Here is an 18,072-nt window from a genome sequence, read left to right as displayed (position 1 = left end):
AGCCCTTTGGGTTTACAGGATCTTAAGAGATGACTGAGATACTGTGAGTATTACGATGCAGATTTCTTTACCTGGTTTTATTAAGCCGATAATGTGGCTTAATATAATATTCTGTTGTCTTGGGGCAGAAGATGTTATTATTGGGCTTAGCCTGAGTTTATATTGCTTTTCTAGGAAGGGATGGTTTTTTTTTTAAATTAGTTTCTTTTATTTTTTAAAACATAACAACATAGAAAAATGAACATTCTTACCATATAATGATTCCATTCTTGGTATATAGTCAGTAACTCACAATATCGTCACATGGTTGTGTGTTCATCACATGATCATTTCTTTTTTTTTGTTTGTTTGTTTTTATACTTATATAGATTAAAAAAATTTTTTGTAGGTCATGTTTTTTAAGAAACAGTATAATTTGCTTTAAGAAGACGTTTATACATGGACATTAGAAATGATTTAAAGGAAACTTTAAGCAGATTTTCCACCAGATTGGCTCCTATTAGTGAGTTCAGCAGATGCATTACAGATTGAAGAGGTTGTTTTCTTATCTACCTGAAAGGAGAGGTCAAATCATAATTTTTTTTAAAGCTCCAGTATATATTAGTGCTCACTCTTTGGCTTTTAGGAAGTTAAAGTGAGTCCCATTATGAGTATATGATGTTAATGTTTTATGAAAAGTTTAGCAATGTTGAAGAAATGGGATGTGGTTCTGTGATTAAGAAACCATAACATTTCTTTGCTCTAGTTCTTAAAATAGTTCTTTGAACTGAATCTTACCATCTGAATATTTTAATTCTGATTCACTGATTAGTGTTGGCAAAATTCAGATAACTCCTTTACCTTTACTTAAGGATAGCTGCTATGCAAATTAAAGAAATGTTTGATTGCTTCCTTGTTTGAAATAATCCTTTGTCCCTTCTAAACACAGAATAGAATTAGAGGCAGGATAATTTTGACTAGGTAAGATTTGATTTTAAATACATCTAAATTTAAATACATGCTGTAGGGCAGGCCATGGTGGCTCAGCAGGCAGAGTTCTCACCTGCCATGACAGAGACCCGGGTTCGATTCCCAGTGCCTGCCCATGCAAAAAAAAAAAATATATATATATATATAAATACATGCTGTAAGAAGTAACCCTCTGTGGCACAGGAATCGAGAATTGTATTTAGGGATTTAGTTTTAGGGATTTAAATAATATTTGCATTTTCTCTTACTTTACCTTTTTTTGGACCTTTACTACACAGTTGTTCATAGTGCAAGAACTTGTAAAGAGGTTGTTTTATGTAAAACAAATTTGTCTTGTCTGCCGAGTTCATTCCTTGACATTCAGATTGTAGTGCAGTATCCCTGTTATTTGAAAGTCATCCTAATTAGTCTCTGGAAACCTTCAACTAAAAATGGGCTCTCATTTTCAGAAATCATCCTAAACCTATTGTTTTCTAGTAGCATTTTAATTTTTTAGATAAAGCTTAAAAGTAGCCAACAGTGACTAGGCTCAATATAAAGTTTCTAAAAATGTTAGTATAATATGAGAAAAAAACTCATAACAATTGTAATTATTAGGTCTTTGCTATATCTGTTCTTTAAATTGTGTTGATGTATTTTTAGTAACCTGCATTTTTTATTGTTGTTATTGCTGTTTTTGTTTGTTTGATTTTTGTATAAGACCAACGTGGTCTGCAGGAGTAGGTGAGAAATTTAGCATCACCTGAATTTAGTTTGAAGAGAGTCTTACTTTTATGCAGAATAATGTAGTAGTTAAGAACTACTCTACCTGGATTCAAATCCTGGCTTAGCTCCATAATTGTGTCACATTGGGTAGGTATGATGCTACAGTTTCCTATCTGTAAAATGTAAGAGCACCTACTTCATAGATTGTTCTGGTTGCTAAATGAACTAATATATGTAAAACCCTTAGGACAAGCCTGGCACATAAACTTTAACTATGATGATAATTCAACACCTTTTCTTAGGCTTTCCTTTTGAGGATGTATGTACATATATATGAATTTTATTTGATTTTTGCTTACATTTATGTTTGAAAATCATGTAGCAAAACTTACTGTGCTGCCATTTTTTTATAATGGCAGGATATTGGATTTGGCATGATGTCACTGGTCCTTTGAAATTCCTTAACTTTATCTGGTCCCTGCCTAATTTTCTAATTTCATGACGAATCACTTTCCTAAATGCTAGCCTTTCTGAACTGCTTATTTACAGGATTTACTAAAATTTTTGTTTTATCTCTTTAACACTTATCTGGAAAGTATTTTCCCTTTTGGTGGATCCTATATATAATTCTCATAGTATTTATCACATTGAATTGAAATTTTTTATATGTTACTCCACTAGTCTTTCAGTCCTTTGAAAACTTTAGTAGGTGCTCAAAATACTTTAATAAAAGTCCTTTTTTTTTTCTGTTTTAAGTTAGAAATAATTGTAGATGTCAGGGTTGTTTCATCCATTATCCTTGGATCTCTTTGGTCTACAACAGATTCTTTTTAATCTTGTATTTGGAGAATTTACTATGGTGTAATAGAATGTGGTATAATGGAAAAAAGCACTAAAGAGAAGATTTGGGTTCTAGGTTACCCAGTTATCGGACCTTGATTAAGGAATTTAATCTGTATTGTTAATTTATTAGTAATATGTCTTAATAACTTCACAGGATTGTTGTATCAACTGAAAAGTTGTGTGAAGGTACTTTTAATAAGAAGTCTTCTTGAAGGCCATAAATTGTCAGTTATGTGAGTCTATTGAATATCTGTAACTTCTTAGTTGAAGTTGGGTTTTAGGAGCATTTTGCTTCCTCAGTTTAGTAATTTTATCAAATCTTAAAAGCAGAGCAGTTTTTCAGATGGAGAGAAATTGCCAGAAGCTCTTCTGAAGAGTGTTTTTATTTGGAAGAGGATTATGCCTTTGAGAGGTGGCGGACATAATTTTGTACGTGGTTTTGAAAATAATGAGTATTGATACTTTCTACATGAAGGAAAAGTATGAGTAATTTGCTTAGTTTTGTGGTTGACTTTCACTTAATTGGGCATAAATCACCACCTTGACTTTTATTAATTTAGATTTTCAGATGAACTTTTATAAAGAACTTACTTTTTGATGTAGTGGCTTGAATCTTGGCATTGCAAAATTGTGATTTTATTAAATGCGCTGCGCTTAATGAACATGTTTAATGGTTTTTAGAAAAGAACCTAAAGATAAGCTTTTAGTCATCAGTTTTCCCAGGAATTTAAGAATGGTTTAGGTTTGGAAATCTCCTTGCTATAATCATCATATTCAAGTTAGTCAAGAAAAATCGTGCTGTAATTTCTCTTGATGCCTTTTGTGTACCCAAGGTTCAGCTTGGAGAAAAACAACTTACTTTTGTCAGTGTGCCAGTGTATAAGCTAAACAATAGGAAATAAAACTAGTAAATCAAATAATTATTAATGTGCACAGCCTATCAGTACATATAGGTAAGTAGATTGCTTAGAATAAGAACAAGGAGGGCAGGCCACTGTGGCTCAGCAGGTAAGAGTGCTTGCTTGCCATGCCCGGATTCAATTCCCAGTGCCTGCCCATGTAAAAAAAAAAAATAAAGAACAAGGAGATCATTTTCATAGTTATTTAGTTTTGAGTTAAATAACCTGTTATATCCATTTCTATGTGGATAATCTCTTTACTCAGGCTGCTAGATAGGTCATTGTGGATTAAGGTAAATTTGGAAAATGTAACAGTTGATGTCTTCAAAATTCTGAAGCTTTCCTACAACACCATTATGCTAAAAACTCTTTGAACTATCTACCTACCCACCTATACCTTCCCACTCCACCCCCCCACCTCCAAATCATCTAAAGGTAGTAAAGAGTAATTGAGTAATGGGAGAGCTTTAAGCAGCAAAGTTAATTGGTCACATTTGCAAAGTAGTAATTGTGGAGAATTGGTTTTTAAGAAGGAGTAAAACAGAAGTTTAGAGATTAGTTAGGCAGTTGAAATTATTTACTGCTTTTGACTAGTAAGTCATTAGCAACAAAATTGAGTATTACCTAAGTGAGAGGGGAGGGTTGAATAAGGGAAGAACACATAAATAGATGTAAGTTATTGGTGATGTCCTAGAATTCTGCACTGTTCAGTGTCCAGTACAGTATCTGCTAGCCACACATGGCTACTTAAATTAATTAAAATGAAATAAAATTTAGTCCCTTAATTGCACTAGCCACATTTTGAGTACCCAAGTTAGTTGTGTTGAATTGTGCTTTTTAATTTTTTAATAATAACTTTGTTGAGATATAATGCACGTACTATGAAGTTCACCCTTTTAAGAGTCGAAAGAGGTGATTTTATAACTTAATTTATACATTTTGAAAATATATTCTCTATTAGTAAAAAGGTAGTCTTTTTTTTTTAGAAAAGAGATACAAGTGAAAAGAACGTAATCACAAACTCACATATACATGCAGAATTAAAAAGGTTAACTTGTCATACTTGCTTCAGATACTTGGTGATCTTACAGCTTCAGGAAAGTGGAGAATTTGCTATAGGGTTTAAAGAAATAGGTGAAGAAAGCCTGGAAGTAAAGATGAAATGAATATGGAGCAAGGAAGATTAGGTGAATAAAAGGAGCCGTCAAGGATGAGAAGGATAGTTTAACAAGGAAAGCTCTTTAAAAATTAAAATATTGGGGGTGCAATGATAGTTCAGTGGTAGAATTCTCACCTACCATGTGGGAGCCAAATTCAACAAATGGTCGTGCAATAACGGGATACTCACATGAAAAAAGAATGAAATGTGACCCCTATCATACAGCATACGAATAAATAAATAATGGACCTTTAGCATAACATGTGCTATATTATAAGCATAAGATTTTTTGTCTGCTTTCTCTGCCTTAGTATTTATCTTAAGAGTCTGTTCTAAGTCAGTTTCTGCTTTAGTTTTGATTATTCTTTGTGATAATTAAATTCAACTAAATTTCATACTTTATGCCATTTATTCACTGTCTTCCAGAATCTTTGCTGATGAGTTTGGATAATGTGGTGATTCAGTAGCTTGTTTCTTTCCTATAGTACTGGCCTTCATGCTACAGTTGCCTATTAGTATGGTGATGTGTATACTTTGTAAGTAGAGTATCTTTGTGAAATAACCATCTTAATGTGTTGAGGAAATAGCCTAATTTGAAGAAATAACCTAATTTTAAATAAAACTCCATTAAAAGAAGGTTCTGAATTATTTTGATTTTTGCGGGTGTGATCAAAATGAACTTTTCTACACACACACCAAAAAAAGCATAAATATTGTATATACTTAAGGCCTGACCTTTAAGAAGTATTTGCAAAGCGTTCCTTGCCAATTAATTTGTAAAGATATTATTAGTAGTTAACAATTAATAAATAATAATAAGGCACCCCCTTTTTTGTGACAAACACAGTGCTGTGCTCATGGCATATTATTTTGTGATCTCATAATTATAATACAAGGCAGACATTTTCTTAATTTTATGCCGAGGGACTAACTCAGGCTTTGTAACTTGAAGATCACATGGCATATCTGAGTCCTTGTTTTTTTTCTTTCCACTACAAAATACTTTCTAGTTAAACCAAGAAGAAAGAAGTTTGAGTTCTAGAGGAATTTTAAGTCCTTTTGCTTTGTTAGCAATTATAATTTATTATTGAGTTTTTTAAACCTTTTATACTTGAAACAAATCTCTTTTTAAATAGCCTTTCAGCCAAACAGGGTACGTTTTCTATAGAGGGATGACAGGTTCGTTTTGTTAACTTTTTGGCCTGTTAAAAATAAAAATTTTTCATGTGCGATTTACATTGGTTATCACAGAAAATGTGTTAGTTCAGTTTAAGTGTTTAAACCGAAGGAATATTATTTCTAGTAGTTGATGTGTATCAAAATTCCATCTGATAGCAGGAAATTGAATGACTATAGTTTTAGTAGGGTTTTTGTCAGTGGTCTCTAGATGACATCTAAGTATGAAGAGCGTTCATTTTTAAATTTAACAATGATTAGGTACCACTGTTGTTTTTTACTCATAAGGAAAGCAAAAAAAAAAAAAAAGGATTTGGAGTACAAATGATTGCGACATTGATTATCATTGTAAAATTTCTATAAGATTTAGTTTTAGCTACTTTGGAGATTAAGGTTAGTATAGTTTTTGATACTGACAGTATGAATTGGCTTTTTTCTTTTTACCCTATTAAGCTCTTTTTTTCTTCACTATTTATTTTGACATATTATATATGCTGTTGAGGAGAATTTGGCCCTCTTTATTTTCCAAATAGAAGTCTCATATAAATTACGTAATTATGTTTTGAAATCCTCAGGAATGTTTAATTTAGTCAGCATTGTTATGGGAATAAGGTGTTCCCTCATCTCTAGTGAGATTTCCAGATAACTGCAGTTTTCTTTCTTTTTGTAGCAAACCTGTTTGTATTAATAATTTGGTAAAATTCTTAAAGTGTGTCTCTTTTTTTCCCCTTTTTAAAAAAATTGAGTATCTAGATCTCTTCAGAGAATGATTAAGAGCACCAATTGTTACATTAGCTAATAATAGAACATGGGCTATTGAGTGATGAGTATCATGCATGCATTTACAGTAAAGCCTTCTATATACTGCTAAGCTTTTGAAAAATTTTTTGCCCCAACTCCCCCCATCCACACCCTCAAATTTATGGTTTGTCCGTTTGTCACTGTTTGGTGCTTTTAGCTTATTTGTATCAGGCTCCTTATTAATGGTTGTTTCTGATTTTCTCTAGACTGGGCAACTGAATTGCCAGTTTTGTTAGAATTGTTTTTATGACTCGAGGAGTAATAGCTGTGAGTAAATTTTAGTAGCTTTGGCATAATGTATTTGGGCTGCTCAGGTTTTTCTGGCTTTCTGGTTTTTCATTGTGCTTCTTCTAAGTAATGTCTGAATAACTAAGGTGTTAATGTGAAATTCTGAGATTGTTGGAATCTGCTTTGTTGGTGCAGTTTTATTTAGTTTAGGGCATTTAATTTGAGTGAAAGTATCTTAAGGCTGGTAAAGATGACTTCTGCTTATTATTTGTTGATGCCTATCATCAGGATATAAAAGATTGTAGACTGAAGGTTAAGGGTTTTTCTTTTTCTTGAGATGTTCTTTTAAAAAGTAAGCCGCGGGTGGGCCACTGTGGCTCAGCAGGCAGCGTTTTTGCCTGCCATGCGGAAGACCCAGGTTGGATGCCCGGTGCCTGCCCACGCAAAAAAAAAAAAAAAGGAAGCCATGCTTATCAATAATTTTATATGCATTTCTAGGGTTTGTGAGTTTCAATTTTAGGAATAATGTAGGTATAGCCTACATGACTCTTTTGATCAGTTTGCTATCAGTTTATATTATTTGTTGAGACCCCACCGGCACAAATAATAAGCATATCATCCCCTAAGCCTGGACTCCTGGATGTCCTTCACACTGAAATGATTCTTTGATGGCAGACAAACCCTAACCTTATTACACCAGGAGTAATCTATGCTTGGGCATACAAGATCTCATTCATAATATGTCTCAAAATATGGTGGATTTCTCAAAATATTTGTGATTAGGGTAGCTGGGTCAAGAAAAGTTTTCAGCTTCGGTGACACAGCAAATTACCCTCTCTCTTTTGTCCCTAAATCCAGGTTTAGGCTTTCATTCTTCTCTCTTTCAAGGTGAGTTCCTTTACTGTATATATTTAGGGTAGAGAAAAGTTCCTGTCAGTAGATCTCATTCAGGGCCATTGGAAGTCTATCAGAGAACGTCTAATATTAAACTTAAAAGGGAAGCCTTGAAGCCTCAATTGCTTGCCAGAAAAGTTTAGCTTTTTTTTTTAAACATATTCCTACACACCACCTTCTCTTCACTGCTATTTCATATTGGTAGGAACAGTTTTTATCAACTCAAAAATACAGCCTGCTGTACGCTACTTTTCCATGGTGTCTATTTGCTTCAATGACGTTACCGAGAAGGTCCACTGAATTGATTCTTTGCAGAACAGAGAAGGTGACTTCTAGCACACTCTCTTTTCTACCTAGATAAAAAAGCTATTAGCAATTATTAAATGGTTGTCCTCTCAAAATAAATATTTATTCTGCTTAGCCAGGTACCCTCCAACTTAAGAGTGCTGGTTTAAATTTTACTTTTGGTGGACAAATTGTCTGCATTACATTTTACCAATTACTTTGTTTTCATGGATTTTGTGGGGGTTTTTTTGCCTCTGAATGGGGGACTAAATGATATTTTGCTGATGAACCTCATATGGCTAAAGCATAGCTTTAATTTCTATGATAGAATCTTGACTAGCCTGTTAAGAACAGAAGTGAAAATGCATACCATCTATAAATGTCACAGTTATAGAATTTCCCAAGTTTTTGCTGAGTTTATGTTCTGTTTGTATACCTTGTTTAATGTTTTAGACATCTGTTGTTCTTCTCCTCTTCATAAATAAAGACTTCTTCAACAACCAGTACTTAGTTAAATGTTACACAATATAATTTTTGCCCTTTTCACATGATTTGATGCAGTAATACCTAAAAAAAAAAGAACAAAACTTTTTACAGTGAAATACTTTTCAAGCATACAGCTGTCCCAGTGGGAAACCCTTTCAAGCTACCTTCCATGTCCTTGTTTTTAATGTATTTTATCATTCTTTGATCACATACTTACTTTCTGCACAAGATGTTAGAAATTTGTCTTGTTCTTTCCCCACCCTAGTCCTGGACTAGCCATTTCTCCAGGAACCTGTATTCCTTTTTGTGAAGAATAGTATTTAGGAAAAAAAAAGATCTGGGTGGTACTCATGCTCCTGGCTAGTGGAGTGTTTATTGCTGTTTCCAGGCTCTCTCATGAAGAATTAGAACTTACATATATTCATGTGCTTCTTGTTTTCTCTCACTCTGTATACCTGTATTTCTTTCTATATCTGTATTGATACTTAGAGTTTTCCATTTCAACATAGAGTTTATTCTAGCTCCATTTCAACATAGAGTTTATTCTAGCTCTCCCATTTTCCATATTTATGCTTCTTTTCTCCAAGAGTAAGAAACCTGGTTTCCATCATTCTAAATAAATGTACTAATTTGCACAGTCCCTTGTAGGTAGCCAATCTCTTAACTCCTCTGATCCCGTGTTCGCAGGTACCCTCCTCATGCAGGTCCCCAGCTCTACAGGGCTATCATCCCTTTCTGCTCTAACATCTTCTTTTCTGGCAGCAGTACTCTTTTAAAATTAATTTGCCGTCTTTTTTTTATTATTATTATTGTTAGTATGACATATATGATAAATTCAGATTACATTATAGCAGGAAGTTATAGAATGCTGTCTTTCTACATTCCTTCTGCTGCTGCTGCATTTGGGAGTATGATGCAGCTTTTCAGCTGCAGAGAAAAACAAATGGTATTAACTGCCTTGAATCTCTTTATAGGAAAGAATTATAATAATGGAGGAGAGCCCCCATCTCCAAACATTCTCTATTAATAACAGGTATCTGCTATGAATTTGACAGAGTGTCAAATTCAGTAATTGTTTTCTAAGTGTTTCGTTTACTTGTTTTCTCAATTGTATGTGTCATGTCATGTTTTTACTGCTTGAGCACCAGCTTTAATATAAACTTCCATTTTGTTTGAACACCAAATATTCTAGGAGTTGTTGGTTAGTTTGTCAATTTACAGTGTATAACACTTTGACCTGTCTGTTCAATATGTTGGCTACTAGCCCAGTGTGGCTGTTGTGCACTTGAAATGCATCTAATGATTAGGGAACTGAATTTTAAATTTTATTTAATTAAAAAAATTTAAAGCTGACCCCTGATTTAGTTCTTGAAAAACCTATAAGTATGATTGGACTGATTTGTTTATATGAATCTTCATTTTCAACTGTAAATTGTATGAAATCTAAATATGGATCAAGTATTTCTCTTTTTTTTGAAAATTTTTTTTTAATTTTTAATTTAATTTAATTTTTTTTAATTCCAAAAAACACGTAACGAGCACAATTCCTGTTTTGATCATTCCGTTTTACATATATAATCAGTAATTCACAATATGGATCAAGTATTTCAGATGTGAACTTAGCATCTAAATTGAGAGGTAATATGTGTATAATACACATTGGATTTTGAAGACAGTACAAAAAAATAATAAATTTTCAGCTTTTTTTGGTATTGATTACATGTTGAAATGATGATGTTTTAGATATAGTGGGTACATAATTGTATTCTTAATATTAATTTTAAATGTTTCTAGAACATTTGGAATTGCATATGTAGCTTACATTTCTGTTGGCCACTGCTTCAACTCTTCTGTTCATATGAAATGCTATGAAACAGCTGATGCTGCAGTAAGTTAAGTTTACTACTTCCTTTAAAAAAAATATGTTAACACCTTCCTTCTTGTGGTTTCTTTCATTATTAGCCTTTTGCAAGCCAGAATATTTCTGCTGTTGCTGAACACAGAAATTTGTTTTAAGTTTTTTTCTTTTGGTTTGTGGTGCTTTTAATACCTGATTATTATGAAAGTTGGCATTCAACACTTAACATTTTTATGTTGCTTTTTGTTATTTGCTACCAGCATGTCTGGATCAGAAATGATACTACTTATGGTCTTATTCTTTGAATATTTTAAGTGTTTGCCAAGGGCGTACTAGAAGTCAGTTTTTCCTACAAATATTTCAATATTTAGTAAATATTTTTCTCTATTTTAGTTAAATGCTAATGCGTATTTGGATGTATACTGAATGTATAAACTTACTGCTTTGTATTCCTTAATAATTTATGGTTGTTGTGGCTCCTTAAATTTGTTAACTAATTTAGTGCCCAAATTCATATCTTAATGATACTAAGAAACAGGTTAATTTGTTTTTAACATCTTTTGCTTACTAAGGAAACACTATTTGTAGTTCAACTGCTTATAATTTCTTTCAAAATAGTTAAATCCTTAGACTAGTTGTTCCTGTACAATTAGTGAAAAGTTATTAGTGAAAATACATTTAACTGCTTTAATATATTTAAGATGCCAAGACAATGCTTTTTTCCCCTCTATTCTTTTTTATGAATTAAAATTTTTTTTAAATACCAAACAAATGCAAACGTTCATAATTTTTTATCATTGCGTTCTACATATATAATCAGCAATTCACAATATCATCACATAGTTGCATATTTATCATCATGATCATTTCTTAGAACATTTGCGTCTATTCAGAAAAAGAAATAAAAACAGAAAAAAATTCATATATACCATACCTCCCACCCCTCCAGCATTTCACTCTAAATTTATTTTAACATTTGTTGCCCCTATTATTCATCTTTGTTCCATATGTTTTACTCATCTGTTGATAAGGTAGATAAAAGGAGCATCAGACACAAGGTTTTCACAATCACACAGTCATATTGTGAAAGCTATGTCATTATACAATCATCTTCGAAAAACATGGCTACTGGAACACAGCTCCACATTTTCAGGCAGTTCCCTCCAGCCTCTCCATTACATTTTGACTAACAAGGTGATATCTATTTAATACGTAAGAATAACCTCCAGGATAACCTCTCAACTCTGTTTGGAATCTCTCAGCCACTGACACTTATTTTGTCTCATTTTACTCTTCCTCCTTTTGGTCGAGAAGGTTTTCTCAATTCCCTGATGCTGAGTCTCAGCTCATTCCAGGATTTCTATCCCACGTTGCCAGGAAGGTCCACACCCCCTGGGAGTCCTGTCCCACTTAGACAGGGGGAGGGTGGTGAGTTTGCTTGTTGTGTTGGCTGGAGAGAGAGACCACATCTGAGCAACGAAAGAGGTTCTCTTGGGGGTGACTCTTAGGCCTAATTTAAAGTAGGCTTGATTTATCCTTTGTGGGGTTAAGTTTTGTATGAACAACCCCCAAGATTGGGGGCTCAGCCTATAGCTTTGATTGTCCGTACTGCTTGTGAGAATATCAAGAATTCAACTTGGGGAAGTTGAATTTTCCCCCCTACTCACCATTCCCTGAAGGGGACTTTGCAAGTATCTTTTCAGTCACTGTTCAAATCACTCTGGGATTTATCGGGGCATCACTCTGGACAAACCAACAAAATCTCATGTCCTACCCAAGGTTCCATGTACTTATGTTGTTCAACCAAGCTATCTACATAAGTTGTATTAGGAAATGCACTAGTCAAAATATAAATTTTGTACCAAATAAACCTTTGCTTTAGTCTCACACATAAGTTGAAATTTTTAAATATTAATTACCATCTGTTTTCAGCATCCTGTAGTAATGACGTTCCTTTGTTCTTCCTCATGCAAAAATATTTTTTAAGTTTGTACATTTAGTCACTATCATTATACACTCTAGGCATTCCTAGATTATACCATCTCAGTCTTTATTGTCTATCTTTCTTTCTGGTTTCATTTGTGCCCCACCCCTCCTCCCTCTGTCATTCTCACGTTCAGCTTCATTCAGTGTTTTAACATAATTGTATTGCAGTTAGGTAGTATTGTACTGTCCATTTCTGTGTTTCTACATTCAGTCCTGTTGCACAATCTGTATCCCTTCAGCTGCAATTACCCAGTATTTTACCCTATTTCTATCTCCTGATGATCTCTGTTACCAATGAAAATCTACAGGTTTATTTGCTAATAAGACAATACTTTTTAAACTCATAATGGTAAGTTAATGACATCAGAAGCCTGTTTTCTTTTTGTATTAGAGCTTTTGACAGCCATTTTTTGTTTATAGACAGAAAACCTTAGTGTGCTAACTTGATTTTGACTAAATTATCTGAATTATACTTCATTTATTTTCACCTTAGCTTTTGTAACCATCTTTTGATTACAAGTAATTTTTTTAAACTTTTTTTTGCATGGCAGGCACCCGAAATTGAACCGGGGTCTCTAGCATGGCAGGTGAGAATTCTTCCAGTGAGCCACTGTCACACCACCCTTTAACATATCATCATTATAAAAAATTATAAAATTAGAGAAAAAAATATAAAAGGAAATTAAATCACCTGCATTCGTCATCCAGAGATGAACCTTGTTATCATTGTAACACACTAATTTCTGTGTTTCTTGATTTTTTCTTGTTTAGTTGTCATCATACTTACGGTGCAGCAGTTTGCCTATTTTACTACGTAGCAAAAAATTTCCCATTGAAAATGTTGAGGGTTTTAGATTAAAAACTACAAAGTGTTGTTTATACACTAACATTTGTTTTTGATACTTGGACATCAAATTTATGTTTTGAATCTTGAGGTTAAAATGAACACTTGATTACTTCAGTGTGGATTTTTTTTTTTTTAATGTTTCTCAGTAAGACAAAACCAAATACAATGTTTGGTCCACAAATGCAAACATTCAGTTCGAACTAAACAAAGGAAATCGATGATTGAGGCATTTGGTAACTCTGAACAGAAGTTTAAAAGACATGGTTGATATATTGCAAAACTAAATTGCCTTGTGTGTGTGTGTTCATTTTCAGCCTTTGTTCAGAGATTTGCAAGAAAATTCATTCATTGCTTCTTACAGCTGATTTTGGGCATTGTCAGAATACTTGAAATGAAGAGCTTGTTTTTTGAACAGTGTTATTGTGGTTGAGAGTTTCATAAAAACCAAGTGTTAGGGGATTTAATAACAGTATGTTTAAAGTTCTTTGAGGAAGTTTAGTTTGTATATTGTCTAAGCTACAGGAGAAAAAGCCTTACTGTGCTTTTTCTACTTCCTACCCAGACCTATATAACCTAGGTCTGCTTCCTTTATTTAAATTCTTAGTTAAGCCTACTTCTAGAGCATACCAAACAGTTTTGAAAATGTAAGAAATTCTTAATACAGTTAGGAGGAACTGCTCCCTAAATGTTTTTTTTCCCATTATAGAAGTAATACATTCTCATAGACAGCTTAGGAAAATGGAAAAATAGAAACCAAAATTACCCCACTGAAGTTCTGTCACCAAAAGACAATGCCAGTGTATAATTTTGGAATATTTCCTTTTTATCTCTTCCTCATGATGAGTTTTATATTTGTTCAATAAATATTTATTGAGCTCCTCCTAGGTGCCCATGCACTGTCCTAGCAAAATAGAGAAAAACCCTGTTCCTATAGAGCTTAATCTATTTTTTGTCTTTACCTAATGTAGTCTTTATTTCCCTGCATGAATCCCCTACCTCATCCCCATCCCACCTTGGATAGCTTCATACACTCCAGAACATTATCAGGAAAGAACTTTTACAGTCTTCTATTTGCATTATTTGTCGTTGACATGTCTGTTTATGAAAGCCTTTTTTGAAGCCCAGGTTACAGAGAATCTTTGAAAATAGGGTGTTTTGCAGAATTTTCCAAAGCTTTGGTTCTTACATTGTTGTTTCTCCATCAGCCATTCCCTTCCTGCAACTCCTAGTGGGGATGAGGTCATAATCTTAATCTGGGTGAATCCGCTTAAACTCCCCTTTTGCCCTAGCAAATCTACCTCTCAAACTCCCTTCATTCCTTTTCATTCCCTCCTTTCTGGGGCTGTGTAACTGAAGAAACTTCTCTTTGGGTGTGGGCTTTCCAAACAGAAGCCATTTGAGGGTATTATTTTCTAATTGCTGATTTAAATTAATATGCAGGAAAGCAAAGCTTGCTGTGGGTGTGATTTTTTTTTTTTGAAATGATAAATGGTAGAGTATTTAGCATATTAAAGTTCCCAATAGGTGTTCAGTGAATAAATATTAATATTACATGGTTGCAATTTAAAAAAGCATTTTTATTTATTTATATTTTTTATTGATTTAAAATTCTTTTTAAAAATGTAACAACAAACACAAACATTCTTAACATATGATCATTCCATTCTACATATATAATCAGTAATTCACAGTATCATCAGTTACATATTCATCATCATGATCATTTCTTAGAACATTTGCATCAATTAGAAAAAGAAATAAAAAGACAACAGAAAAGAATTCATACATACCATACCCTTTACCCCTCCCTTTCATCGATCACTAGAATTTCGACCCACTAGAATTTCGACCTACTAAATTTATTTTAACATTTGTTCCCCGTAGTATTTTTTTTTATTCCGTATGTTTTACTCGTCTCTTGATAAGGTGGATAAAAGGAGCATCAGATACAAGGTTTTCACAATCCCACAGTCACATTGCGAAAGCTGTATCATTATATAATCATTTTCAAGAAACATGGCTACTGGAACACAGCTTCACCTTTTCAGGGAGTTCCCTCCAGCCTCTCCATTATATCTTTTTTTTTTTCTTTTTTAACTTTTAAATTAATTTTTTTTTATTAATTAATGGAAAAAAGAAATTAACCCAACATTTAGAAATCATACCATTCTACATATGCAATCAGTAATTCTTAACATCATCACATAGATGCATGATCATCGTTTCTTAGTACATTTGCATCGGTTTAGAAGAACTAGCAACACAATGAATTAATTTTTAAATTTTTAAAAAAATGTGACAAGAAACACAAACATTCTTAACATATGATCATTCCATTCTACATATATAATCAGTAATTCACAATATCATCACATAGTTGCATATTCATCATCATGATCATTTCTTAGAACATTTGCATCAATTCAGAAAAAGAAATAAAAAAACAACAGAAGAAAACAAAAACAGAAAAATAAATAAATAAATAAATTATACATACCGTACCCCTTACCCTTCCCTTTCATTGATCACTAGCATTTCAATCTAAATTTAACATTTGTTCCCCCTATTATTTATTTTTATTTCATATGTCCTACTCATCTGTTGACAAGGTAGATAAAAGGAGTATCAGACACAAGGTTTTCACAATCACACAGTCACATTGTGAAAGCTGTATCATTTATACAATCACCATAAGAGACATGGCTACTGGAACACAGCTCTACATTTTCAGGCAGTTCCCTCCAGCCTCTCCATTACATCTTGAATAGCGAGGTGATATCTACTTAAAACCTCCAGAATAACCTCTCCACTCTGTTTGAAATCTCTCAGCCATTGACACTTTGTCTCATTTCACTCTTCCCCCTTTTAAAGGTTGAGAAGGTTTTCTCAGTCCCTTGATGCTGAGTGTCAGTTCATTCTAGGGTTTTTCTCATTCCCTTGATGCTGAGTATCAGCTCATTCTAGGATTTCTGTCCCATGTTGCCAGGAAAATCCACAACCCGCTGGGAGTCATGTCCCATGTAGACAGGGGGATTGTGGTGAGTTTGCTTGTTGTGTTGGCTGGAGAGAGAGACCATATCTGAGTAACAAAAGAGATTCTCTTGGGCGTGACTTTTAGGCCTAATTTTAAGTAGGCTTCACCTATCCTTTGTGGGGTTAAGTTTCATATGAACAAACCCCAAGATTGGGGGCTCAGCCTATAGCTTTGGTTGTCCACATTGCTTGTGAGAATATCAAGAGTTCCACTTGGGGAGGTTGAATTTTCCTCCATTCTCACCATTCTGTGACGGGGACTTTGTGAATACTTTTCCACTCACTGATCAAATCACTCTGGAATTCATTGGGTCATCACTCTGGACAAACCAACAAAATCTCATTTCCTACCCAAGGTTCCATGTACTTATGTTGTTCAACTAAGTTATCTATATAAGTTATATTAGGAAATGCACTAGTCAGAATATAAATTTTGTACCAAATAAACCTTTTTTGCTTTAGTCTCACACATAAGTTGAAATTTTAAAATGTTAATTGCCATCTATTTTCAGCACCCTGCAGTAATGACATTCCTTGTAGAATGCTTTATTTTTTTCCTCCTTTTTTTGTGAAAAACAACATATATACAAAAAAGCAGTAAATTTCACTCTACAGCACCACAATTAGTTGTAGAACATATTTCAGCGTTTCACATGGGTTACAATTCCACAGTTTTAGGTTTTAACTTCTAACTGCTTTAAGATACTAGAGACTGAAAAAGATACTAATTTAATGATACAGTATTCATATTCATTTGTTAAATCCTATCTTCTTTGTATAACTCCACCAACATCTTTGATCTTTCCAACCCTCACTTTAGGGGTGTTTGACCTGTGGCCATTCTAACTTTTTCATATTGGAAAGTTCTGTCACTAATATGGAGTAGGGAGATGAAACTATCTCATGTTCTGGAGTGGTTGGGCCCTCTGTGTTTCAGGACTTATCTGGACTGGGACCCAGGTTTCTGGAAAGTTATTCTAGTGCATGGAACCCTTGTGGAATCTTATATATTGCCCTAGGTGTTCTTTAGGATTGGCCAGAATGGTCCCAGTTGGGGTTTGGTGGGTTATGATAGGTAGCAAGGTCTAACTAAAGCTTGCCTAAGAGCAACTTCCAGAGTAGCCTCTCGATTCTATTTGAACTCTCTCTGCCCCTGACACTTTATTACTCTTCTTTTCCCCCTTTTGGTCAGGATGAAATTGTTGATCCCATCATGCCAGGGAGGGGTGGATTCATCCCTGGGAGTCATCTCCCATGTCACCAGGGAGACTTTCACCCCTAGATATCATGTCCCACGTAGTGGGGAGGGCAATGATTTCTCTTGCAGAATTGGGCCTAGAGAGAGTGAGGTCCCATCTGAGCAACAACGAAGGTCCTCAAGAAGTAACTCTTAGGCATACCTATAGGTAGGCTAAGCTTCTCTGCTACCTACATAAACTTCACAAGAGTAAGCCTCAGGATCAAGGGCATGGCCTATTGATTTGAGTATCCCTAAAGTTTGACACAGTATCAAAGGATTCCCTGATGGTAAGGTTCCATATTCTTTCTCCCATCCCTTAGGGGACTTTGCCAGTACGTTTTGATTATCTGCTTAATAAACTCTAGGATATATTCAGATATTACAATAATCTATTCAAGATTGAAGGAACTCTTCCTTGTTCTGGGCTCCCTGTGTTTCAGTACTTCAAACGAGTTATACAGGTAGATTGAGTTATATTATGTGCCACAGAAAATTTCAGTTCCAGACCAAATAAACCTTTCTTCGTTTGGTCTCAAAGAGTATGTGTGGTTCCAAAATATAGACATTGTCTTCCTTACCCCTGTGTATTGAATTACTTTAACCCCAACCTGATTGGTTTCGTTCTCACCTCTAAATATCATATATATATATATATATATATAT

The 18,072-nt window shown here is 33.9% G+C and overlaps 1 protein-coding gene and 1 long non-coding RNA gene across 9 annotated transcripts in view; one reads left to right on the top strand and one right to left on the bottom strand.

Annotated features, from left to right (window-relative positions):
- WNK1 (WNK lysine deficient protein kinase 1) overlaps window positions 1-18,072 on the top strand; it is a 194,163-nt gene that overhangs the window by 3,201 nt on the left and 172,890 nt on the right. The window lies entirely within an intron of this gene.
- The window catches only part of LOC143691329 (uncharacterized), a 105,415-nt gene that overhangs the window by 43,468 nt on the left and 43,875 nt on the right, over window positions 1-18,072 (bottom strand). For all 3 annotated transcript variants that reach the window (XR_013179469.1, XR_013179467.1, XR_013179468.1), the window contains exon 2: window positions 8,396-8,526. This is a non-coding gene — a long non-coding RNA (uncharacterized LOC143691329). The remainder of the gene's footprint in view (window positions 1-8,395; window positions 8,527-18,072) is intronic.

The sequence above is a fragment of the Tamandua tetradactyla genome, chromosome 7 (assembly GCF_023851605.1).
Source record: "Tamandua tetradactyla isolate mTamTet1 chromosome 7, mTamTet1.pri, whole genome shotgun sequence".
NCBI classification, from domain to species: Eukaryota; Metazoa; Chordata; class Mammalia; order Pilosa; family Myrmecophagidae; genus Tamandua; species Tamandua tetradactyla.
Note: the sequence above shows the minus strand (reverse complement) of the source record. Positions and strands in the feature narration are given on the sequence as shown.